The 27692-nt window shown below is 41.8% G+C and overlaps 1 non-coding gene across 1 annotated transcript; it reads right to left on the bottom strand.

Annotated features, from left to right (window-relative positions):
- Positions 1-10166: 10166 nt before the first annotated feature.
- On the bottom strand, positions 10167-10297 carry LOC119051133 (small nucleolar RNA SNORA8). The gene has a single exon (XR_005082875.2). It is a non-coding gene; the product is annotated as a small nucleolar RNA SNORA8 (small nucleolar RNA).
- Between the last annotated feature and the right edge of the window lie 17395 nt (positions 10298-27692).

The raw sequence follows: 27692 nt of genomic DNA, 5'->3' as shown, positions 1-27692 counted from the left end.
GAATCTTAATGTTCTTATGGGGGTGTTTAAAGAATCAGAATTTGTCAGTGGGCTGTGTTTCCTTTGGGGAAGATTTTTTTACTTCTAATTCAATTTCTTGAATGATTATAGTTTTATTCAGATTCCCCATTTAAAATTGAGTCAGTATTAGTAAGTTATATATGTCAAGCAATTTGTCTATTTCACATTTATCTTCTATTGTATTGGTATGAAAATTTAGGCCCTGGTCAGGTAGCTTAGTTGGTTAAAGTGTCATCCCAATACACCAAGGTTATAGGTTTGATTTCCAGTTAAGGCACATACAAGAAGCAACCAATGAATGTGTAAATAAGTGAAATGACAAATCAATGCCTCTCTCTCCCTTCCTCTTTCTCTCTAAAATCAATAAATAGTAATTTATTCATAATATCCTCTTATCTGTATTTTCTTTCTAATACCTGAAGTATCTATAGTAATATCTCTCTTTTCATTCCCAACATTGTTTATTTTTGTCTTCTTTAACTTTTTCTTGGTCAGTCGCTTCAGAGATTTATCAGTTTTCACAGAACTGGCTTTTGGCTTGGCTGATCATTTCTGTTGCTTATTTGATTTCTATTTCTTCAATTTCTGTTTTTCATGTTGCTACTTCCTTCTATTTTCTTTGAGTTTATTGTGCTGTGTTTCTTTTTAACTTATTAAGATAGATCCTTAGCTCATTAATTTTCATCATTTTTTCTTTTCCAGGATGTATATTTAAGCCTCTACAATCAGGGGTGTCCAACATTTTAGTGTCTCTGGACCACACTTGGAAGAAGAGTTGTATTGAGCCACACATTAATTACATTGTGACATGCAATCACATAAAAAATCTCATAATGTTTTAAGTAAATTTACATTTTTGGGTTGGGCCGCATTCATAGCCATCCTGGGCTGCATGCAGCCCATGGACTGCAGGTTGGACACCCCTGCATCTACATTTTCTTTTCGAAGCTAATGAGAAAGATACCTTTAAGTGCCTGGTCCCAAATAGGCACTCAGTAAATACCTTACCCGTACCATCATCGTCATCATCACCATCATCATCCAGTGTCAGATGTGGTGAGACTCCCTAGCTCTCTTGCTCTCCAACTCTAATTTGATACATGTCCCCTGATTGTTATTCAGTATACTCTCTGAAGACTTATTCTGGGCCACAGATTTCCTTCTTTTTGGGATTTTAGGGAGGCCCCCTCTGAATGTTAAGGCAGGGCATAGACAGGAACATGTATCTCTGGCTCTATCTTCCTCAGAGAGCTCAGGCCACGTCTTCCTAGGATGGCTGGCAAGTCCCAGGCCTGGGGGAAGTGTGAGTTTAAATCTGAACACTGTGGCAGATTTTATTTTCCAAAAACGGCCACAATAACAACTTCCATTCTATATGCTCTTCTAGAATCTTATTTCCCCTCCCAAGAGGTGGAGTATAGCTCCCTTCCTCTTGACCTTGGTGGGCTTGTGGCTCCTTGTGGATTATGGATTTATAGACCAATAGGTTGCAGCAGAAATGATGCTGAGAAAGCTCTGATGCTTGGTCATAATAGGAGATGCAGCTTCCACTTTTTAGCTGAAAAACTCATGATTAGAGCCCCAAATCACCACATAGGAAGTCTGACTATCTTGTGGCTGCCACATGGTGAGGAAGCCAAATGCAGGCACTCTGGCCTCCAGTCCTCATCTTCAAGTCAGCCCAGATCAGGCCCCAGACATGTAAGTGAATGAACCTTTGGTGATTCCAGCCACCAGCTGGACATACCATATCCCTCTAATCTAACCAGTGGAGGTTCCAGACCTATAGAACAGAGACAAACCATAGCCCACTGTGTCTGTCCAAATTCTTGATCTAGAAAGTCATGAGCATAAAAAAGGATTGTTTTAAGCTCTGGGCTTTCAAGTATTTTGCTGCACAGCAACAGATAACTGAGACAGTGCTCGTTATTTGTCTGGTACCCAAGTTCCCCAAGTAGAGGCTATAGAAGCAGAGCACAGCAAAGGTCTTTGCATGAGTCCTGTGGGGACCCACTGGAAATGAAGATTCTTTAATGTTATCAATTTTCTAGAGTCACCTCCCCTAAAACCCTTGGTCCAACTTTTCCAAGTGCTAAGACTGTCCTTATCCTTTATCAAAAAGGCTAGGTGTCTCCCACATGACATTGGTGTGCTTTCAGTGTAGCTTCATCTACAGCTAACATGTATTGAGAACTTACTAAGTGCCAGGCACTATACCAAGTATTTTATGTACATTATCTCTCTGAATTCATATAACAAACCCATGACTACTATCATTCCCATTTTAAAGATGCGAAGTGAGGTGATCACACTGCTGTTGTATCGTACTACTGGTCTGTATATCAAATGCAGAGCTTATGAAGGAGAGCCTGTGGAATGATAATAGAGAGTGTTGTCAGCTCCACATTTGACCTCTACATTGTCCCCCAGACCTGGGAGCCTGCCAACACATTTTCTATTTAAAAGATGGCTTCCTGTTAGGTTCTGCCAGTTAGAACCACTGGCTGGAGACTGGAAGAATGGAATAAGGGAGAAGCCGTGTTCTTGCTGCATTTTGATGGCACCTCTAAGTAAAGGCCACATTGCTTGCTGTTGGTTTGCTCTTGGTGCAGGCAGGTCAGTTCCTAATAGTCTCAGCAGCACAGCAATTTTCAACTATGGTTATCATCGTTTCTAATTTTACTCTTCCAGCCTTAGGGCTGACAGTGACTTCCTGTAATTACTAATCTTTGGAAAAAACCTCATCTCCCTCTTTTTGCTCCTCCAGCTCTTTCAACATGTTTGTAACCATTTCCTCAAATTAAATTCTTTCTACTTGAAATACCTAGAGTGATTTCTGATTTTCCCTGATTATCTATTGACTAATATACTTGGCTTTACAAAATGTTGTATAACCTGTCCTTTTTTCAGCTCTCCAATCTGAACCGCATTCTCCTGCTTGCTCACTGTGTTTCACTCACACGTGTCCCTTTTCTGTTCCTCAAATAATTGCAGCCTTTTCTTGCTTTGGGGCCTCTGCACTTGTTGTTCCCAATGTTTAGAATGCTTTCCCCCCAGCATTTTGCAAAGCTGGCTCTTTCCCATGCCTCTGGTCTCACTATAAATATTAGCTTTGCAGAGCAGCCTTCCCTAACTAGAAATCTAGAATAAGCCTTCCCCTCACTCTTATCACATTACCTTTTTATTGTCTTCACGGCACTTATTACTAACTGACCTTACCTTGCTGATTTATTCCTTAACATGTTTATTGTATGCTTCCAGACCAAGATGACACTGACAGCACAGAGAGCCCGTCTCTCTTGTTTATTACTGTATCCAATGCCTGGCACAAAGTTGGTTTTTAATACATATTTTTGGTTAGTGAATGATGGAATGAATGAATAATATGCAAGCCTCTCCTCAGGCCTGAGATGTGCCCTGGCACCTACTGAGATGTTTGACAGTGAAGACATCTTCCTGCCTCCCTTGAGGCAGGACCACCAAGGTTTGTGCTCCAGCAACAGGGCCCTGAGCTCCACTCGTGCCTTCAGGCAGGCCCCTCCTGGGCATCGGGAGGCCTCTGATGGCCCTGCTGTTGTCTTCTGGCATGTCCTAGTCAGCCTGTTTCTTACTATGCTTCTTGCAGGCCGCAGGGCATTAATGATTAAAAGTGTAAACCTGCTAAGGGCCAGTATCAATTAGACCACACGCCCACCAGGTGGGCAGCCCATTAATTCCAATAATCCAGAACCCACTCTTACAAAGCTTTTTCCATCTGTGTACTGCATTTGATTACTACAAAGAAAACAAACAAGGTTGTTATAAAATTAATTACTGATCGTGACATTTGTAGCACATAATAACAAGCAGAAGGTTTCTGTTACATAAACATTTAACCCAAATCCTTGCTGTAATGACAAACTGAATCCAAAAAGACAGTGAAATACATACTGGCATGCACGACTAAGAGCCAATATATTTTTATTTCATGACATTATGAACAAAATAAATTATGGGATCTTATTCTAAACAAAACAAAAACTCATTTTACTGCTGCAGGGGAAGAGAGAAACCAGCAGGATGAAGACCGAGGCTTGCTTTGCATGGGTGGTATTTTGTCATCTTGTCCATCTCCCTGCCTTTGGGAAGATCTCTTTTTTGGTTTTAACACCTCCTAATTTGAGACTATCTTCTGGAAATCAGACTGGCTGACACAGGCAGAGGAAACAAACAGAAAACCCATAAGAACCTCTATAAGAACATTAGGATTATAGTTTCCAACAAAAAATTTAAAAAGTTTTGTATATTTATTCATTTTTAGAGAGTGGGGAAGGGAGGGAGAAAGAGAGGGAGTGAAACATCACTGTGAGAGAGAAACATTGATCAGTTGCCTCTTGCACACACCCTAACTGGGGACCATACCCACAACCTAGGCATGTGTTCTGACCAGGAGTGAGAGAGGTTTGAGAGAGAAAGTAACTCTGGGGTAGGGCCTGGACTTGGCCAACCAAGAAGAGCAGAAGAATCTGGCCAAAGGCCGGCCTACTGTGCACTAATTTATCAGCCATTGCAGGCACTTTCCCAACCTAGTAATCCCTGTTTAGGCAGTTGGATGGGGTGGGAATGAGAGCTTCCACATGCTCTCAGAGGCTGGCAGACAGACTCATTTTGTTGTCTTTCTTTTTTTTTATTGATTATGCCATTACATTTGTTCTATTCCCCCCGTTCCCCTCCACCCTGCATACCCTTCCCCCACTATTCCCCCCGTTTAGTTCATGAACACGTGTCTCAAGTTCTCTAGATTCTATATTTCCCCTTCTATTCTTGCCCTCCCCCCTATTTTCTATCTACTGTCTATGCTACTTATTTTCTGTACCTTCTCCCCCCTTCTCTTTCTCCCACTCCCCTGTTGCTAATCCTCCACGTGATCTTCATTTCTATGGTTCACTTCTGATCTAGCTGTCCTCTTAATTTGCTTTTGTTTTAGGTGTGGTTGTTGATAACTGCGAGTTTGCTGTTCTTTCACTGTTCATCTTTTTTATCTTCTTTTTCTTAGGTAAGTCCCTTTAACATTTCATATAATAAGGGCTTGGTGATGATGAACTCCTGGAATTTGGTCTTATCTCAGAAGCACTTTATCTGCCCTTCCATTCTAAATGAAAACTTTGCTGGATAGAGCAATCTTGGTTGTAGGTCTTTGGTTTTCATAACTTGGAATACCTCTTTCCAGCCCCTTCTTGCCTGTAAGGTCTCTTTTGAGAAATCAGCTGAGAGTCTGATGGGAACTCTTTTGAAGGTGACAGTCCCCTTATCTCTTGCTGCTTCTAGGATTCTCTCCTTCATTTTAATCTTGGCTAATGTAATGATGATGTGCCTTAGGGTGTTCCTTCTTGGGTTTAACTTCTTTGGGACTCTCTGAGCTCCCTGGATTTCCTGGAAGTCTATTTCCTTTGCCAGAATGGGGAAGTTCTCTTTTATTATTTGTTCAAATAAGGTTTCCACTAGTGACTGCTCCTCTTCCCCTTCTGGTACCCTATAATTTGGATGTTGGAACGTTTAAAGATGTCCTGGAGGTTCCTAAGCCTCTCCTCATTTTTTTGAATTCTTGTTTCTTCATTCTTTTCTGTTTGGTCATTTTTTTCCTTCCTTCTGGTCTACTCCCTTGATTTGAGTCCCAGTTTCCTTTCCATTACTATTGGTTTCCTGTGCATTACCATTCATTTCAATTAGTTTAGCCTTCATATGTTCCTCTAATTTGTGACTAAAATCAGCCAGTTCTGTGAGGATCCTGATCACCAGTGTTTTGAACTGTGCATCTGAAAGTTTGGCTATTTCTTCATTGCTTAGATTTATTGGCTCTGGGGCTCTGAGTTGTTCTTGAGCCATGTTTTGATCTGTTTGTGCCTGTTCCGTATGAGGAGCAGAGTCTTAGTTGTTTACCAGGGCTGGGCCACCCAGGTCACTGGTTTGTGAAGCTGTATGTGGGGGCGGGGTCAGAGAGGGAGCAATGGCGGTCCTCTCCACTTGCCCATTCTGTCCCACAGCTCGCTCCCGCCTGTTTATCTGAGTGGAAATGTGCGAGCCGGCCGCCCTGCGCCGTGCAGTCTCAATGGTCGCCTCTTCACTGGTTCATCTGCACACAAATGCTTGACCAACCACAGACAGCCAGCCGCGCCTCTTCCCTGTGTCCACCCATAGCTAGCTCGTACCTGGGATCCGCGCCTTCAGCTGCCTGCGCACCACCCCTGTCGGGGATCTTTTTGGCCAACCTGCTGCACTGCTGGCTTCGCCCCTCTTACTGGTTTAGGTGAGCATTTCATTGTTTTCGGACTCCGTATTGTCGATTTTCTGTGTGGTTTGGTTGCGTTTATTGTTGTTAAAACTTTGTTGTTTTTAGATTTGGTTGTGTGAGGACGCAAGGTGTTTCCACCTACGCCTCCATCTTGGCGGAAGTCTCATTTTGTTGTCTTTCCATTATTTCCTTCCAATTCCTCTGCTTTATGCTAACTAAACCACTCACCATTCTCTGTATAAGCATCTGACTGTACCTCTTCTGTGGCTTTCTCATATTGTTATTCTGCTAGCATGCCCTGCCTCCTTCTCCTATACCCATCTAGATATTCTAGTGTTGTTCAAAACCCAGCCCCAAAGCCACTTCCTCTAAGAAGCTTTCTTTGATCTCTCCACTGGAGAGTTTTGCTCTCCGCTTTCACTCCTAATGCCCTGAATTATAGGACTCCAGTCCCTTTTATTGTTTAATAATGAGAGTTCACATGCTTTTAACCCTTCGTGATGATTATATTATTTTTCCCAATGATTTACTTTTCCTCTCTGTGAAAGTATTATAAATCACCAAATATCCCCATGTGACTTTCAGTATTTCTTGTGGAAGGAGGATACTTCATTACCCCGTTGTTTCCAGGTTTTGCTATGTGGCTTGCTTTAGCTAGTCAAATGAGAGTAGATGTGAACACATACCATGATACAATTTTGCAGATGTCTCACTGAGCCTCAGGACAACCCTGTGAGAACAGTAGAGGATAGTGAACCTCTCTGTTGCCTTTTGTCTGTCTAACATCTCTGTTTTCTTTGGGGAACTACTCCTGCCCCACTCTGGGGGTTCTGCTGGGGCTGCCAGTCATAACACTAGCCCCTCTAGTCACAGCGGTAGTCATGTGACCAAGGCCTGCTTTATCCCAGTATCTCATCCTCTGGATAGAGTGATTGGATTGGAGATAGGCATATGACCTAACTAGGGCCAGCAAGCCCTTTCCTGAGAGAAAGTGCAGATCCAGAAGAAAGATGTCTAGGAAGAGTCCTAAGTATGAATGGGAAATCTTAAGAGGACACTTACTATTCCATAATCCTCCTCGTACTCTAATATGTTCACCTTTTCACTCTTCAAAACTTCTGCTTCATAACTTATCCTAGCTCTTCAAACATCTTTCACTCCTCACTTTTAGCTGATGACTTTTCTTCATACCTCACGGAGAAAATAGAATCAATTAGACAAGGTACTCCCTCATTTTCTTAGCCCCAATTCTACTTGCCTACCCGTATATGTACTCATATAATTGCCTTGCCCCTTTATACAGTAGATAAAGGCTCCACCCCTTACAGTATAACAGGTGTGCTGAGACAAAGAAATATGGTCCAAATGAAAGAACATATCAAAGCTCCAAAAATAGAAGCAATGAAGAGATAGCCAACCTATCAGATGCAGACTTCAAAACACTGTCAATCAGCATGTTCACAGAAATGGTTGGGCATGGTCGCAAAATAGAGGAAGAAGTGAAGGCTATGCAAAGTGAAATATAGCAAAATATACAGGGAACCAACAGTGAAGGGAAGGAAACTGGGACTCAAATCAATGATATGGAGTAGAAGGAAGAATAAACATTCAACCAGAATAGAATGAAGAAACAAGAATTTTTAAAAATGAGGAGAAGCTTAGGAACCTCTGGGACAACTTTAAATTTTCCAATGTTAAATGTCCTGAATCATAGGGGTGCAAGAAGAAGAGGAAAAGCAAGAAATTGAAAACTTATTGGAACAAATAATTCAGGAGAACTTCCCCAATCTGGCAAAGGAAATAGACTTCCAGGAAGTCCAGGAAGCTCAGAGAGTCCCAAAGAAGTTGGACCCAAGGAAGCACACACCAAGGCACATCATAATTACATTAGCCAAGGTTAAAGACAAGGAGAGAATGTTGAAAACAGCAAGAGAAAAGTAGAGAGTTACCTAGAAAGGAGTTCCCATCAGACTGTCAGCTGATTTCTCTAAAGAAACTTTGCAGGCAAGAAGGGGCTGGAAAGAAGTATTCTAAATCATGAAAGGTAAGGAACCTACATCCAAGATTGCTCTATCCAGCAAAGTTTTCATTTAGAATGGAAGGGCAGATAAAGTGCTTTCCAGATAAGGTCAAGTTAAAGGAGTTCATCATCAGGAAGCCCTTATTATATGAAATGTTAAAGGAATGTTAGACTTATCTAAGAAAAAGAAGATGATGAAAAATACGAATAGTAAAATGACAACTATCTGGTTTGGGACTCACAACTATCAACAACTGAACCTAAAAAAACCCCAAAACAAAACTAAACAAACAACTGGAACAGGAACAGAATCACAGAAATGGAGATCACATGGAGGGTTATCAGTGGGGAGGGGGAAAGGGAAAATGGTAGAAAGGAACAGGGAGTAAGAAGCGTAAGTGGTAGGTATAAAATAGACAGAGGGAGGTCAAGAATAGTTTGGGAAATGGGGAAGCCAAAGAACTTATATGTACAACCCATGGACATGAAATAAGGGGATGGAATGATAGTAGGAGGCAGGAACAGGGTGGAGGGGAAGAAATGGGAGAAAAAATGGGACAACTGTAATAGCATAATCAACAAAATATATTTTAAAAACACAATAAAAATACCAGTTTTTTTTTTTTTTTTTTCTCCCTGTGACCTCCCCCCCTGCCAAACCGCCCTCCCCCCCCCCCACCTCTTTTCTACTTCTTTTGTTTTTGTCACACCCCTATGTTTTTTCTTCTCTGTTTTCTCCCCCCCCCCCTCCCCTCCTCCCCCTGCAACCCCCCTCTTTTCCTTTGTTTCGCCCCTGATCTAGCTATCCTCTTAGTTTGCTTTTGTTTTAGGTGTGGTTCTTAATAACTGTGAGTTTGCTGTCCTTTCACTGTTCATCTTTTTTTATCTTCTTTTTTCTTAGGTAAGTCCCTTTAACATTTCATATAATAAGGGCTTGGTGATGATGAACTCCTTGAATTTGGTCTTATCTGAGAAGCACTTTATCTGTCCTTCCATTCTAAATGAAAGTTTTGCTGGGTAGAGCAATCTTGGTTGTAGATCTTTGGTTTTCATGACTTGGAATACCTCTTTCCAGCCCCTTCTTGCCTGTAAGGTCTCTCTTGAGAAATCAGCTGACAGTCTGATGGGAACTCCTTTGTAGGTGACTGTCCCCTTAGCTCTTGCTGCTTCTAGGATTCTCTCCTTCATTTTAATCTTGGCTAATGTAATTATGATGTGCCTTGGTGTGTTCCTTCTTGAGTCCAACTTCTTTTGGACTCTCTGAGCTTCCTGGATTTCTCGGAAGTCTATTTCCTTTGCCATCTTGGGGAAATTCTCCTTCATTATTTGTTCAAATAATTTTTCAACTGGTGGTTGTGCCTTTCCCCCTTCTGGTACCCCTATAATTCGGATGTTGGAACGTTTAAAGATGTCCTGGAGGTTCCTAAGCTTCTCCTCATTTTTCTGAATTCTTATTTCTTCATTCCTTTCTGTTTGATCATTTTTTATTTCCTTCTGGTTCTCTCCCTTGATTTGAGTCCCAATTTTCTTTCCATTACTATTGGTATCTTTTGTATCCCCATTCATTTCAATTAATTTAGCTTCCATATGTTTCTCTAATTTGTGACTAAAGTCAACCAGTTCTATAAGGATCCTTATAACCAGTGTTTTGAACTGTGCATCTGAAAGACTGGCTATTTCTTCATCACTTAGGTCTATCGGTTCTGGGGCTCTGAGTTGTCCTAGAGCCATTTTTGGTCTATTCGTGCTGTTAAGTGAGCGGAGCGAAGCCTTAGTTGTTTACCAGGACGGGGCGACCCAGGTCGCTGGTTTGTGACGCTGCGTCGTAGCTGTCTCTGTCGATCTGCGTGTGTTTGCGGAAGCCAAAAACCAGTTAACATGCACAAAGCCAAGCAAACCAATGATGCCAGATACTGATTTATATTGCACTGTTTTTTGAACACACAGCAGGAATAAAGTGCTGCATGCAGATACCATGCAGTACAATCATTATTTTTTTATTATTACTTTTTATTTATCTCCCAAGAATATGTTTATTGATTTTTAGAGAGAGAAGAAGGGAGGGAGGGAGAGAGAGAGAGAAACAGAAACGTTGATGTGAGAGAGAAACATTGATTAGTTGGTTGCCTCTCACATGTGCCCTGACTGGTGATCGAATCCTCAACATTTTGATGTGTGGGACAATGCTCAACTAACTGAGCCAGGGCTATGGTTTTTCTTATAGCAGCCCTAGGGTACTAATATGTCTAACCAGCATCTCAAATTTAAAATGACCAAAATAGAACTCTTATCCCCACTTGTGCCCAAGCCTGGTTTTGCCCCAGACTTTCCCTCAAACCCTCTTTCTACCCTGATCTCTGCTCTCCTTTTCATATGGTAACCAGAGTATTTTAAACAAACAAACAAACAAACAAACAAACAAAAACTTAAGTTAGATCTCCTCCCTCTGTTTTTTTTTTTTTAAGATTTTATTTATTTGTTTTTAGAGAGAGGGGAGGGGAGGGAGAAAGAGGGAGAGAAACATCAGTGTGTGGCTGCCTCTTTGTTCATCCCCTACTAGGGAACCTGGCCTGCAGCCCAGGCATGTACCCTGACTGGGAACTGAACCTGTGACTCTTTAAAAGTCTACAGGCCTGCACTCAGTCCACTGAGCCACAGCAGCCAGGGCCTTCTGTTGTTTAAAATCCTCCAAAGTCTTCCCATAATCCTCTAAATACAATAAAAATGCCATAGCTTGCCTATAATATCCTTTGTGATTTGGCTCCTGCCTCCTTCCAGGCTGTTATGTCTCTGCTCTCGCTGGCTCACTGTTCTCCGCTTACCCTGGCTTCTTTCTGTGTCTTGAACAAGCTCATTCCTGACTTGGGACCTTTGTACTGGTGATTATTTTACCTCTGTCTGGAGCTGCCCATCCAGAGGCCTGCCCTTAAATGACCTTTCCTGGCCTCCCAATGTAAAGTGGGTCCAATCTCTACCAAATACCAAGTTTTATTTTCTCCGGGGAGAGCATATCACTGCATGCTGAGTTCCTGGTTCCAGTCCCTGTGGTTTTGGTTCTGGTTCTTTGACCCTTTGATTTGAAACCTCTCCAAGCTTGTTAGTCAATGCATTCAATTTTTGCTTAAGAATCTGAGGGAGGTTTCTGACGATCTGAGTCTTACCTAGTTAAAAGCTGAGCCCAGTATCTACAAAGGAAGGCCCTCCCCACCCTCCTCAAGGAAGGCTGCTCATAAGTTCAGGCCGTTTCTGAGCAAGAAGCCCTGCTGGCTTTAGATAAACGCCCTCAATCCTTCTATCCTGGGATGGGAAAAAGCCATCTTCAGCTTCCACCGAGGGAAGAGGGAGGCAGACTCACAGTTTATCTTCCAAATGCCATGATGCCACCAACCAGCTATCGGAATTTTCAGGGAAGCAGAGCAGAGCAAGACAAAAGGCTTTAGGAAGAGAGGAGCCTCAGGGATATGTCTGTGTGATCTGCAATTTACTGCCATCTCCACAGAGTTGAAAGGAGCTCTGCAGCTCTGTGTGTCTTCTGGTGGGTGATGATCAAAATTGCATTTACTGAGCACCTTCCGGATGCCAAGCACTGTGATAACACATCAGTTGCCACCATATGGGGAGTACAGTCTCTGGACCATGCATGATGCTAGGCACTGTGGAAGCATTATAGCACCTAGTTCTCCAAACAGTTCTCTGAGGTAGGTATTATCTTTAACTATCAGATGAAGAAATAGACTCAATGAGCAGAAAGGACTTGCCAGGTAGTTTCTACTGCAAAGCTGTGATCTTCCTTGTACATGTCATTGCCTCTGCTGGTACCTTATTCCTAGTATGAGAAGAACCTGTGACTAAATGCAGGTACTGAGACCTGCAGTCTAGTCAATGAGTCACTAGAGTGAGGACTTGCCAGCTCAGGAATCTGATCCTCAGGGAAGCTGCCCCTAGCCCTACTACAGCTGTGCTTTATCTCCAAGGCCTGAGTCACTTCCCTGGAAACTCCCTTGCAGACACTGTCTCTGGAATAATATAATTCAGGAGTCTGAGCTGAACTGTCCATGGGGATGATTCTTGCCAATGCCTCAGGTTATTTGCTTCAGCCTGTTTGGGTAGCTGCATCCTCATGAGGGTGAGCATGGAGCAAGGGCCCAGCAGGAGCTTCCCCAGATATGGACAGGCTTAGTAGCTAGAAGCTGCCAGGGTGGGGCCAGTAGCATATGTAGAAGGCTGCTGGGGGCAGAGGTCTGGGAAAAGAATGGAGTGGGCATCTGTCACCAAGACTATGATTTCTAAGACCCCCTCCTGGGGGCCTAACCAGAATCGTAGCCTGAGATTCTGTGTCAGGGATATGGCTACATTAGTGAAAGGCCTATAGCTTGACCTCCTGGCAATGACAGTGAAGCCATTGGTATGCACATATGCCATGGCTAGAAACTCAGCAGGGACCTGTTGGACGAGAGTCAGAAGTCTTATCCTGGGTGCTGACACAGGCCTAAGGGCCTGAGATATTCATACATAGCATCTTAGCTACTGAAGCCTTTAGGTACATGGATTCCAACCTGTTTGTTGAACAGATGGGGAAACCACAGCCCAGGTAGGGGAAGTGGCCTGCTAAAGATACCGTAGCAAGTGAGTAATAGAGCTGGCACCTCTCACACTTTAATACTTTTAGAGGAGAAATTCTCTATCTCTTCTCTGCTCTAACACTAAAAATAGAACATGGAATATAGGAGGGAAGCAGTGTTAGCCTGGCTGCTTTGGGAGGGCCTATGTGTCTGAGCCCATGTGATGCCCCCTGAGTATTCCTGGAAAGCCAAGTGAGCATCCTGAGTTGTATGGATGGGGTTCTTGCTTATGCTAATCACATATGAACCCACCTCCAAATGCAGAAGGGTGTTCCCCAAACCCTCTGGGCACGGCATCTTTGCCTGTGATTTTCCTCTGATGATATCTTGTTTTGCCAACTAAATTAAGACTATGACAGAGAACAGAGACTACCTCTAGCAGTTTAGTTCAATTAAGGTTTCACATCAACAAATTAAAATGCGTCCTCAACTGTCTGCAAAGTAAATCTGCCTGTGTTTAGGAGGAGGCTCAGACATTTGTTGTTCAGGTACCTAGCCTATGAGAACTGAGCATCAAAGAGGGCCTAACCTTTCTGCGACTGATGTTAGGGTTCAGGGCCAGGGTTTGTCTCCAGGCACTTAACAGCTTCTGGGCCAGGGCTTCCCAATTGTGAATATGACAACTAGGCTGAACCATTGATGAAGTCCTCTGTAAAATGACAAAAATGTGAAGAATGTAGTCACATTTCTCATAAAACTAAGTCAATTTAAATTAAAGGACTATCAACAAATATTTTTCAAATACCTAATTTATCAGTCACTCTTCAAGGCACTGAGAATACAGCAATGTAGACAAAATAGACAAAAATCCTACCTCTCAGGGAGTTTTTTTCTATGGGGGAGAGACAGGTAATAAACAAGACAAATGATTGAAATACACAATAAATTAGAGTGATAAGTGCTATGGAGAAAAATTAAGCCAGAAAAGAGGACAGGGAGTGTGTAGGGCACAGGGATTTGTGATTTTAAATGGGGGTAGTTGAGAAGGCCTCCATTAGAAGGTGAGAATTGAGTCCAGTCATGGAAGGTGAGGAAGTGAGCTATGTGAATTTGGGGGCTGTGGGGAGGCAGTACTCTGGCGAGAGGGTTGCCCAATGCAAAGACTAATGTGTGACTGTGCTAGTGGTATGTGGCTGGAGCTGAGTGACAGGATGGTGAGGAGGTTGCAGGAACAGGACTGCTGGCCTGTAAGCCATTGTAGGGACCCTCTGAGTAAACGGGAGGCCATTTCAAAGTTGCTTCTCTGTCTTAGGTTTGAACAGGATGGCTGTGGCTGCTGCGTGGAGCACAGACAGAAGGAAGGCAAGGCTGGCAGCAAGGAGACTGGTCAGGAGACTATTGCAGTGACTGAAGTAGAGTAATATGGTGGCCCAGGTGATAGCTCAGGAGCTGGGGGAGACATTGACTCAAAACGTTTGAAATGAGTGATATCCCAGGAAATGCAACCTATGAGGTTGGCATCCCCTTGAAGTCTTTGCTAAAAGGCAATTCCACGGGCACTTAGCTGTGGGGAATTGTGACAGGGCCCTCAAGTCCTAAATAGCAATACATGGGGGCCACCCACAAAGCAGTGCTCCAAAAAGTGGGACTTTCCCTTTGTAAAATGAGATGGATAATTTTTCTTTTCTAGAGAAGGTAGGTACAGGGTGTTTCCTCCTTTGAAAATTAGAACAGAGAACCAGATAAAAGGCAAGCCCCAGAAAGGCAGTTACTGTGCCCACATCCTATTCTCAGGTGTTCTCCAGCACCTACTTCAAGGCCCGGGACGTGTGTACGCTCAAAATAGTTGTTGAAAAAATGAATGAGTACCCCTCCTCCCAAATTTTAGGTAGAAATTTAAACAGTTTTAATGAAACCCTGAAAATGTATATATGTTTTAAACCCAGAGGATTGTTTGTGTAAGATTTTTTTTGTTTTCTGTGAATATAAAGAATTATCATCACATCGGTGATGTTCTTGCTTCTGAGGGATACAAGCAATTTGAGGGTTTTTCTCAGTTTCTCCTTTTTTGTCTGTTTGCTTTCTCCCTCTTCTTCTATCATCTTAGTTGGCCATCATATAAAACTCAATAATTTTATGCTTTGTGTTCCTACTATTTAAAGTTGATAAGTGGAATGTTTTTTATTTCTATCTCTTAGAAAAAAACAATAACTAAATTTTTTTTTACTTGCATAACTCTCAATTGATTTTTTTTCTCACTGTGTGTCAGTGCCCCCACTTTCTGAGCCTAAGAAATTAATACCATTTCCTGGTGGGAAGGAAAACACACTCAGCAAGGGACTTTGGCCTTCTTACTACTTCAGACTTCTCCCCTATTTAACTTGCATGGTAATTTGCATAGATCTACATATGTTATGCAATCAGCTTCTCTCCTTTTATATTTAAGCCTAAAATAATTTTCATTTTATGAAATTTTTATTCTCTGCTGCCTTCTTTATTTCTTACTGGTCCCAAGGTTTAGATTTTTGTAAAAGGAGTTGATGAAAGGCCACGTACAGACATATCACCCAACAGCCATGTGGGAGAGGGAAACTGAGGAACAGCATGATGAGGTTGTTTTGGGGATTCATTTATTCATCTATTGAATGTTTTTGAGCACCTCCTATGTGGTAGGCTCTGTGCCAGGTGCTAGCAATATAGAGGTGAGCAAGCCAGACGCAGTTATTACTCATATGAAACTTGCACTCAACTGAGGAAAGTAGACAGTAAATAAGTAAACAAATAAAAACATGATTTCTGATGCTAATAGGTGCTGAAATGAAAACATAACAACTAGAAAACTTGTTTAGATTGGGTGGTTTGTAGAACATCTCTCCAGAAGAGTGACATTTGAGCTGAGGCCTGAATGATAAGGAGACAACCATGTGAACATCTGGTGGGAAAGTGTCCCAGATGGTTGGAACAGCCCTGCCATGAGAATGAGCTTGGAGGGTTTGAAGAACAGGAAGAAGATATATCATTCAGAGTAGTTTCAGTGCAATGAAAGAAAAGTTACCCCAATTCAAAATGGAGCCATTACTTCACATAAAGGAGCCTGGGGTCAGAAAGGGTAGGGTTGTAAGGTTGGTTAATTGAGCAAATCACTATCATCTAGGGCCAGACTATTCCCTTCTTTCTGCTCAGTCACCCTCTTGGGGTGACTTCCTTCAGGATGACAAGACAGATGTTAAAGCTCCAACAACTTCCTCATTTCTTGGTATCCAGATGCAGAAAGGAAGAAGGCAAATCCTTCCTTTTTCATAAAAAGGAGGCCCTTCCCTTGACTCTACACAGATTTCTCTTTGTATCTCACATCTCACAAAATTTCATCACATACTCATTCCTAAACAGGTCTTTAGCAAGAGGAATGAATGACTCAGACTGGTTTAGAATTTGGACAGGTAAGCAGCTCAGCTCCTACTGAACTTTGTTAGAGAACCAGTACTCCAAAAACCAGGCTTCTGAATGTAAAAGTAGGCTTCTGTGAGCAAGGAAGAAATGGGCACAGCTGGCTGTAAGTTGGTACTTGAATATTGGTCATAGGAAGTCAGTGTGGCTGGAGCACTGGTATAGGAGGAGCTTATGGAGATGGAATCGAGGGAATGCACAATGTGTTTCGGGTTCTTCAAATGTAATCTTTCAGACCCATGTAAGTCCCTATAGACTTTACTCCATTTTGCACCAGCTACTTCCTCCAGGACTCTGCCCACCACAGCAGCCACCCCATGTCTGGGTGTGGAGTTACAGAAAGACTGCCCAGCTTGGATGCCAGACATTGGCTCCACCACTGACTAAGAATACTGGGTAAATCATTTCCTTTCTTTAGGTTTTAGTTTCATTATCTATGGAAATGGCACAACATTTGTTCTCCTGGTCCTTCAGGGTGGTTGTAAGAATCAAATGAGCGAGTATCTATCTGCATGGCCTTTGAAAACTGTAAAATGCCATAGTTATTATTCTTGCTATTGCTGTCATTCAGGTTCCATGAGAAACAAAGGTGTTTTAAATTTTGAGTAGTCACATCCTCTAGCTTCTTGGGAAGGGACAGCGTCATTTTGGAAAGCTGTATACTCTGAGGGGGTAAGGAAGGCACCCTTTTGCTCTTCATGCCCCCAGACTTTTGCTCAGTGTCTTCCAGGCCCCCAGCAACTTTCTGTGCTTTGCATCAGGGATGTCCTTAGAAACAAGCTGGGCTGATGTTCAATGAAAGGTAAGCTAAAGCTGGCTGAGTTATTATTCTTTTTTCTTGATAAAAAGCGTGGATGTATTTTCATTACTGGCAGAGTGCTTTTATCTGGTGAGGACAATTAAGCCCTGGAAATTCAGCAGTCTGTTTCATACTGAGAGAGGATTTGAGAGATGACTCTCACCAAACAGGCCCCAGAGGAGATGGAAATGTGGCCACCATGTCCAATAATAAAAAGCCATAGAATTTTTGTGGTAATAAGGTAAAGCAGCCCCCACTACTTTCAAGTGATTTACCCCACAGTGGAGTGCTGCTGCTACTCCAGTGGGAACGGTGACCTTGACCCTTATCCTTCCCCTCCATATAACTCAAGACCTTTGGCTGTCTTATTCCCTATTCTCACCATCTCTTAGGAAAGTAGTCAGGGAGGAGTTCCATGTTATGGGAGCTGCTTCTATCAAATGTTACCCTTTAGTTTAGACACACTCTTCTTGGTTTTCTCCATAATTTTAAAAAATGATCTTATTTATTTATTTTTAGAGAGAGGGGAAGGGAGGGAGGAAGAGAGGGAGAGAAACAGCCATGTATGGTTGCCTCTCACGTGCCCTGCACTGGAGACCTGGCCTGCAACCCAGGCATGTGCCTGGACTGGGAATCAAACTGGCAACCCTTTGGTTCTCAGGCTGGCACTCAATCCACTGAGCCACACCAGCCAGGGCTTTCTTCGTAATTTTTTGATCTTCTGTACTCCTCAAGCCACATCCTATGACCAAAGAATCAGATATCTAGGACCAATTTAGTTGTCCGTCCTCCCTCCTTTCTCTTCCACTTCCTTCTTTCTATTTTAAATGATAAATTAGCAGCTCTAATTCCCAGCCCCTTGAAGAAGAGAAGAGAGATGACCACTTCCTCCCTATCTTCTCTGCTCCAGTGCAAGCTGAGAGGAAGTCTACTCCTCATATACTAGGGGATGGGGACAGTTTCTCCCACCTCCTTCATCTCACCATCTTCTGCAGCCAGCACTGAGCTCAGGACAGTCAGCTTTCAGATGTTTGATGAATGAATGAATGAATGAATGAATGAATGAATGAATGAAAAAAGCCACCTCTGTGCTGGTTTATATTTCATAGCTTTAGCTCTTTGTTCTGTTCAACACCCACAGCTCCTCGCTGTCCTAACTGAGAAAGTGGAAATTACTTCAGAGATACGGGGACTGAGTGTCAGTGGAATGATAGCGATCTGGTACATTATTACAATTTTTTTCTTAAACCACTTAAGCAATAGTTTTCCTCCTGTTTACTGTTAGAAGGGATCCCAAATCAGTTGTGAAATTTCATCTGCCTTGAGGGAGTAAGAGGAGAGGGCTGGGGTAGTTGTCCAAACTTATTATCATCTCCATTACTCAGATGTGTTCCCCTGAGCTTTTACATGATTTTATTTTAATGCTGTTATTTGTATTAGGCTAGTCTCCAGCTCAGCCAGGCCAAAAAGGGAGGTGGAGGAACCAAGAAGGAACTGATGGAAAAATAAATACCCTAAGGGTTCATGATGATCCGACCATGGCTTTAATATGAATTGAATTTGCTCTAATCTGCCTTCCCACAGTCAGCATTTCTGCTAGAAATAATTTGTAATTATCAGACTCCACTTAGGCTAGAAGACTCCTTGCAAAGGACTCTGATGTGATTAAAGGAAGGCTTGGAGATAAATTTGCATGGTTCTTGTCCTCTCTGCCAATGACATTCCTGGAGAAGTCATCTTGTCCTTCCTGGCAAGAGAAATTCCAAGGGCAGATAAGAACTGGGGACCAGACTTCAGGTTCACTGGGGTTGCTGCTCCAACACTGGCCCAAGAAGAAGATGCTTTCCTGGAATGATGAGCCTGACCAGTTTTCTGTCTCAGCATTCAAGAACTGAGTCAGTGAATGGTCCAGAGTGGGATGGCACTAGGTACCCAATAACAGCTGTGCCTAGCACTTTAGCATGAAAGTTCTTTTTTAACTACCCAGTACCCAGCGTGGGTCATCCCAGGGGAGTTCTGGGTCCTGGTCTTGCCCCTAGTTGAGAAAAGTGACAACCCTCTTTACTCCTTGTCACATCTTTTTTGTAAAAATCCTCACCTGAGAATATGTTTATTGATTTGAGAGGGAGAGAGAAACATTGATGTGAGGAACATCAATTGTTACTTCTCATATGTACCCCAACTGGGTATCAAACCTACAACCTAGGTATGTCCCTGACTGGAGATCAAACCCATGACTTTTGGTGTATGGAATGATGCTCCAACCAACTGACCCGCCCACCCAGCCAGGACCCCTTTTCACATCTTAACCCTTCAATTCTGCAGCAGCTGAACCAGGGAAGGGCAAAAGTTAAGCAAAGGTACACTGAAAAATAGAAAAATATTGTTTGAAAGAAAAGAAAGGAAAACTAAATAAATGGAAAGATACTTGAGATTCATGGAAGACTCAAAGTTGTTATGATGGCAGTACTCCCCAAATTACTCTACAGATTTAACTCAGTTCCAGTCAAAATCTCAGTTGCCTCGTAATAAAAAAAAAAAAGCTGAACAAACTGAAAATCAGCAAGTTTTCTGGGATCCATCAGAAACTGAGGTCATGGGACAAACTGCCACCTGCAAATTGGGGAGAGAAGTAAATACACAGAATGCAGATCAATTTACCTGAAACAAAAGCTACTAGAGCCAGGAACCGGGAGGGATGAAGTACTGATACATGTGAAGTAAAAGAAGCCTGCCACAAAAAAACCCCACATGTTATGTAATTCCTTTGATGTGAAATATTCAGAGTAGGCAAAGCTTAGAGACAGGCAGTAGGTTAGCAGTGGCCCGGGCTGGTGGGAGTGGGGAATGAGGAGTGACAGCTAATGGACACAGGGTTTCTCTCTGGGGTGATGAAAATGTTCTAGTGTTAGATAGTGGTGATGGTTGTACAACTTTGTGAATATATTAAAAGCCACTGAATTGTACATTTTAAAATAGTATTATGCTATGTGAACTATATCTCAATTAAAAGCAAAAGTTAACCAAAGATGATTTGGGATGGGAAGCTCAAATTTTTCTTCAGATTGAGACTGCAGACCATTTTCAGGAACTAGACCCTTTGTAGGTCATTTTCCTTCTGACTCACTGACCAACTCAGCCCCTCACACATGAGGGGGGGAAAGGGCTATGGGAAATGGCAGGGAGATATATCTTTTACATCCAAAGAGGCCTTGGAGGTAGTTTCCTAATAAAGATAACTCTCTCCCTCACCACAAGGACTTAATGAGGCCCAGCGGGGTTCAGGGACACCCCCGAGGTTCTCCCAGAGAGGAAGAAGTTACCATCTCCCCTAGGAAAGCATTGCACATTTAGCAAAAGCACCACAAAGCCCACACTGCTCAAAGCACTACAAAGCAGCATAAGTGAAACCCGCTTCTCTGTGCCACTTGCCCCACATACTTTGTTGCTAGGCCCAGATGACTGGGGAGTATTGTTTTTGAGAGAGGGTCAGAAGTGGTATTTTAGCCCATTAAGGCTTCTGCTTCACATGGCCTGATTTTCCTCTGGCATGGCATTAGACTTTTTCTCTAGCTTCCAAGGGAGGCAGGATTTCAGCTGAAGGTAATTTATGTTAATTTTTTCCTTTTCTGGTCCATTAAGTTTTGTAATGTTAATATATCTTATAAGAGGCCCCACTACATGAGCTGCTACATCCTTCGTGGGGTGCTGCAGGGCCTACTGCTGGCACAGCATCCAGGGCCTATGCTTGCCCTTCCTCCACTCTCCACCTGCAGGGGCATTGGTGGGGAACAGAGTTGGCTCCCATCTGCTCAGATGAAAGTTAATGGTTCCCTGCAGTAGGACCTCCAGAAACCCTGGGAGGACAATGCTACCAACAAAAACCTCTCCTGGGCAGTTTCTTTACAGTTCCCTTAACCACTCTTGTTCCAAGCTCAGCTTGATACAGTCTAGTGGGGGGATCTCCTGAAAGGAGGCTAGGGCGGAACAAATTAAGCAACATACATTTCATAACCATCTATTACACATGCTGTTGAGGGGTGGGGATGTGGGCCCTAGGTGTTAGAAAAGGAATACAAAAATACTTCCTGCCCTTCAGGTGTTTTTCCTCTGGATGGGGGAGAGGGCAAATGTACCCAAGGACAGTCAGTTCTGTTATAAAGTGACTTGTGTGCTCTTAAAAATCCCCCAAGGCTTATGGGGAAATGGGGTTGGGGGCTCAAGAGTGGAAACTTCATCAATGACATATTGAAAAGAAAAGGAGCCTAATACAAATGGTAGCACAGCTCTACAGATGTTAAATAGTTTAGAAAACAAATACTATAGTAATATGGCACTTTGATTTGAACAGGACTTGAAGTTTGCTTGTGGAAGTGGGAGTCAGAAAAGTTGCAGCATGTAATTGTGAAGTGGTGGAAGGAGGGTTATCTAAAATTTGATGAAAAGTTGTAATACCAGATGTGCGGATGGGTATGATTCATAACACATGTGCTGAGTTGAAGTAGCTCAATTACTTTGTACCAGTATATCAATCACTTTGGACCAATTTACTGTTTCAAAACAAGCCTTATAAAAGTATAATACCAAAATCTATACCAAAATCTATAATAAAGGTTTGTAACAGAATTTCTAATTCATTTGTTTTCTCCACATTTTTTTCACTCTTCCCCTTCCAAGTAGATGGCCAAGTCTTTTGTAATCCTTGGCCGCAGGGACATTTGCAGTACAAAAAAACATGCAGTCAATAAGTCAGTAAACAAGTCATCAGTCTCTCCTATACACCAGACAGGGTTCTAGGCACAAAGGGATAGAGCAATGAACAAAACCACAAAGCCTTTGTGTTCATGGAGCATTGGTTTTAGTGGGATAGGCAGACAATAAGCAAATAAATATGTAATAGAATGAGAAGTGAGAAGTTCTATAAGAAATCTAGAGCAGAATAAGTGGCTGGAGAGTAATTGGATTGGAGGGAGAAAACATGACTCCTTTTTCAAAAAGATGGAGTAGCTGTAGGAGAGAAAACATTTAAGCAGAGACTAAATGAAGCGAAGGAGTGAGCCATGTGATTATTTAAGGGAAAGTGTTCAAAGCAAAGGGAAGAGCAAATGCAAAGGTCCTAAAGGAGAAGCAGGCCTGGTATATTTGAGACCAGGGTCTGCAACTGAGTGAGAGGTAGAAATGAGATAGGATAAGACAAGACCTGATTACATAACATCATGATTACATAGATCATGGTCAGGTCTGTGGATTTTAAATTGTATTTATTTATTTTTAGAGATAGGGGAAGGGAGGGAGAAAAAGTGGGAGAGAGACATTGATGTGAGAGAGAAACATGGATCAGTTGTCCCTCACACACACCCCAACCAGGGACTGGGCTGCAAACCACAAATGTGCCCTGACCAGGAATTGAACCAGTGATCTTTCACTTTGTAGGATGATACCCAATCAACTGAGCCACACCAGTCAAGTCAGGATTTTTTTTTTTTGTAAGTATGATGGGAAATCATTGGAGCATTTTGAGCAGGTTGGAGAGACATGATCTCACTGAAGTGTTAAAAGGTTCACTACAGATCAGTGCGGTTGAACAGAACTTTCTTCAATGATGGAAAAGTTTCATATCTACTCTGTCCAATATGGTATCCACTGGCCAGAGGTGGCTACATGAGCATTTGAAATGTGGTATGACAAAAGGAATTAAAATTTAATTAATTTAATTTTAATTAATTTAAATTTATTTTTTAAATTTTATTTTTATTGTATTTTTTCATTATCATTTATCTGCCTTAAACCCTCCCCCCATGTGCAATCTCCACACTGTTGTCCACGTCCATGAGTCCTTTCTCCTTCTTGTTCAATCCCTCCACCTGCTGACCCCTCGCCCCAGAGCTGTCGGTCTGCTCTCTTTCTATGAGTCTGTCACTATTTTCTTGTTCATTAGATTCCACATATGGGTAAAATCATATAGTATTTGTTTTCCTCTGACTGGCTTATTTTACTTAACATATGTTCTTCAAGTCTACCTGTCATGTCACAAAGAGTAAAATTTGCTTCTTTTTTACAATCAAGTAGTATTCCATTGTGTGAATGTCCCACAGTTGTTTTATCACTCAAGTCCTTTAATTCATTTTGAATTTATTCGTGTGTGTGCATGTGGTGTAAGGTGATCTAGTTTCATTTTCTTGAATGTATTTGTCCAATTTTCCCAATACCATTTATTCAATAAACTATCTTTAGTCCATTATATGTGCTTGCTTCCTCTATCAAATATTAATTGACCATAAAGGTATTTATTTCTGAGTTCTCTGTTCTGTTCCATTGACCTATGTGTCTGCTTTTTAAAAAAGATTTTATTCATTTATTTTTTAGAGAGAGGGGAAGGAAGGGAGAAAGAGAGGGAGACAAATATCAATGTGTGGTTGCCTCTTGCACACCCACTACTGGGGACCTGGCACACAACCCAGGCATGTGCCCTGACTGAGAATGAAACAGGTGACCCTTTGGTTCACAGGCCAGTGCTCAATTCACTCAGCCAACCAGCCAGGGCTATTGATCTATGTGTCTGTTTTTATGCCAGTACCATGCTGTTTTGATTACTATGGCCTTATAGTATAGTTGATAGTAGGTAGCATGATTTCTCCAACTTTGTTCTTCTTTCTCAAGATTACTGTTTCTATTTGAGCCTTTTGTGGTTCCATATAAATTTTTGAAATATTTGGTTTAGTTCTGTGAAATATGCTATTGGTGTTTTAATGGGAATTGCATTGAATCTATAGATTGTTTTGGATAATACAGGCAATTTAGTGATGTTATTTCTTTCTATTCATGAACACAGTATGTGCATCCACTTATTTGTATCTTCTTCAGTTTCTTTCTTCAGTGTCTTATAATTTTCTGAGTACAGGTCTTTTACATCCTTGGTTAAATTTATTCCTACATATTTTATTCTGTTTAAAGCAATCGTGAATGGGATTGTTTTTTTAATTCTCCTTACTCACAGTTTATTATTGGCATATAAAAATATTACATATTTCTGGATACTAATTTTCTATCCTGTTACTTTACTGAATTCATTTATCAGTTATATTAGTCCTTAGTGGAATCTTTAGGGTTCTCTATGTGTAGTATTATGTCACCTGAAAACAGAGTTTTACTTCTTCCTTTCCATTCAGAAGCCTTTTATTCTTATTTCTTGTCCAGTTGCTCTGAGTGCAACACCCAGTACTATGTTGAATGAGAGGTGAAAGTGGGCACTTCCGCTTTCTTCCCCATCTTAAGGGGAACACTTTTAGTTTTTGCCCATTTAATATAATGCTGTTAGTGACTTTGTCATACATGGCCTTTATTATGTTTAGGTATGTTTCCTTTATTCTCACTTTGCTGAGAATTTTTATCATAAATGAATGCTGGATTTTATCAACTGCTTGATCATACTGATATGATCATGTGATTTTTTTCCAAAAGATTTTTATTTTTAGACAGAGGAGAAGGAAGGGAGAAGGAGAGGGAGCCTTTCTCACAGATTGAGAGGCATCAATGTGTGGTTACCTCTGGCACACCCGCTACTGGGGACCTGGCCTGCAACCCAGGCATGTGCCCTGACTGGGAATCGAACAGGCGACCCTGTGGTTCATAGGCCAGTGCTCAATCCACGGAGCCACACCAGCCAGGGTGATCGTATGATTTTTATGCTTCATTTTGTTTATGTGATGTGTCACATTTATTGACTTATGAATGTTGTACCAAGGTTACATTCCCTGAATAAATCCCACTTGATCATGGTGTATGATCTTTTTGATGTATTGCTATGTTCAGCTTGCTAATACTTTTTTGAGGATTTTAGCATCTATGTTCTTCAGGGATATAGGCCTATAATTTCTCCTTTATTTTTTTGTAGTGTCTTTATCTGTTTTTGGAATTAGGATAATGCTGGTGTAAAATGAGCTTGGGAGTCTTCCCTCCTCTCGAATTTTTTGAAATAGTTTGAGAAGCAGAGGTGTTAGTTCTTCTTGGAATGTTTGGTAAAATTCACATGTGAAACCATCTGGTCCATGGCTCTTGTTTGTTGGGAGGTTTTTGATAACTGCTTCAATTTCACTAGATACATTCTGTCTATTCAGATTCTTTGATTCTTCCTGATTTAGTTTTGGAAAATTATAGGATTCTAGGAATTTATCCATCTCATCCAGGTTGTCCAATTTGTTGACATATAGTTATTCATAATATTTTCTTATAATCCTTTGTATTTCTTTGGTGTCAGTTGTTATTTCTCCTCTTTCATTTTTTATTTTATTTATATTTAAATAGCCACATGTGGGTAGAAGCTACTGTATTAGATAGTGCAATTCTAGATATTGTGCATAAAATAGACTAAAAGGGAATGCAAAGGGAAGCAGGAAGACTAGTCAGGATTGCGGTAATTTGAATAAGAGATGATGGGCATTTGGACTGAGGTGCTAGCACTGGAGGTGGTGAGAAGTGGTTGGATTCTGGATATATTTTGAAGTGGTGTCAGCACACTGGTGGATTGAATATTATAGCATATTAAAGAAAGAAAGACATTGAAAATGATTCTTAAGTTTTTGGCATTAGCTGAATGAACAGTGGTTTCTCTGCCGTGAGAAATAATGAAAAATGAGCAGAAAGTTTCCATTTTGCATTTTGTTTTTTCCCTCAAACCTATGCTCATTGAGGGTTCTAGAGTTGGTGGTAGAGAGGAGGGTGCCCTATTGGCCAGCCAGATTGGGAAGAAATCTAAAGTCCAGGATCTTCCAAGCTGTGCAGACCTGACCCCACTCCCTGACAGTACCCCCGAGTGAGCTACTCTAAGATGTTGGGCCCCTAAGAACCTCCTGCCCCATGTCTGGCCCCAAAGCACCAGGACTTTCTGATACAAAGGGACCAGTGGGCTGGGATGATGGATGCGTCAATGGTGGCCTATATGGCTGACATATGGAGGAACTCCCGCTTGTAACACTGAGCTTTGTGAGGGTGGGAAAAAATAACTGGGCATCGGTGTTCAGCCTCAAGAGGTGGTTATTTGCAGTTATCTTTTAGTGAATTTAAATAAAAGAAGGAAGCGTAGGTACTTGAGAATCATTGTGGTTGGGTAGGCATTTGGGCTGATCTTGGTTAGACTCGAGGGAGATTAGGAGGCAGAGTTAGGAATGGTGGGTGCTTCCACAGCATAGATTCCAGGTTCTGAGTCAACTTTCAGAGTTTCTTCTGAGACATTCTCAAGGGGTATAAAGGATTCTTTCATTCAGGCCATTCTATAAACATGTTAGGAATAACTTTTATTCTCTTCCTTTTTCGTTTTGAGGAGGGTGGGGTTCACACACTGGCATATCTGTGTAAAGCAGGGATAACAAATACCTCTGTCCAGCAGTAGGTGAAGAGTGTAAACAAATCTGAGTTTGCATCCCAGGTCCCTCCCACACTAGCTGTGTAATTTAGGGCAATTAACTTCAATTAATTACTTTTTTCTGAGCCTCAGTTTACTCATTCATAATATGGCACCTCACAGGTTTGAAATGAGGAATACATAATGTATGTAAAATACAGGGTCCAGTATAAGTAAGGCTTGCTTGAGAGTGGTTGGTAGGGTAATAATATAGGTGTAATAATTTATAGTTTTAATTTGAACATTTCACCTATTATGTCATATGGTGTGCTTGAGTGTGATATTGTTATGTTACAGAATCACATGCTTATGATTTTGTGATAAAAAAAGGGATGCTATTCGAGCCAGACCCTGTATTTTGCATGGCATCTCACACGTAGTAAGAGCTCAGTAAATGCTAATTTCCTTTCCCTGAAAATTGGCCAAAGCTGCTCCTAGTAGCTTTGGAACAGAGTCGTCTTGCAGTATGTTTGCCCAATATCTCCTCTGTTTGATCTGTGTTCTCTGTGGCTTGCTCAGATCCCTTCATGGTGTTTTCTCTCCTGCATTAATTCTAAGCAACTGCTTGTTATTGGAGCAAAATTCCCTCTTTGCCTAGTACCTTGTGATCTGAAAAAGCAGCTGTAAATTGAAGGTGTACTCCCTATAATCCAGCGCTATTAGTAATTTGCTCTTTAAAGGTTAATGGCCATGGCTGCACCTTTGGAAAACTCGGCCTACAGCACTCAGCAGAAATTATTACTGAGGAAGGTGGGGATGGGAGGATGTGGTGAGGGAGTTGAAGAATATGTGTAGTATGAGATGATGAGCCTCTATGGGGAGAATGGTACATTCTGGGGAAACAAAGATGGGTGATTAGAAGTCCCCAGCCATGAGAGGGAGCAGGATTGTGGCTTCCATCCAGGCTCCTTCCTGGACTGAGTTTTCATTGCCTGTCTCTTTCTGGAGAGTGAGAGCTCCAGAGAGGACTTGTGATGATAAATTGGTGCCTGATTGTGCTTCGGTTGCAATTTATTTAAAGTTGACAATAGGGTTTCTGCCTTTTACAAGCAGGCTTTCAACACTTGAATTTCTGAGGCTGGATTTTTTTTGCCTTGATAAAAAAATGGTTAAATTTCACACTTATTATAGCACCTGGCATCTGGCACCTCCAGAGACTTTCTAAAACTAAT

This window comes from Artibeus jamaicensis, unplaced genomic scaffold, assembly GCF_021234435.1.
Source record: "Artibeus jamaicensis isolate MK-2021 breed Jamaican fruit bat unplaced genomic scaffold, CSHL_Jam_final contig_456, whole genome shotgun sequence".
NCBI lineage: Eukaryota > Metazoa > Chordata > Mammalia > Chiroptera > Phyllostomidae > Artibeus > Artibeus jamaicensis.
This window is presented reverse-complemented; position numbering and strand designations above follow the sequence as displayed.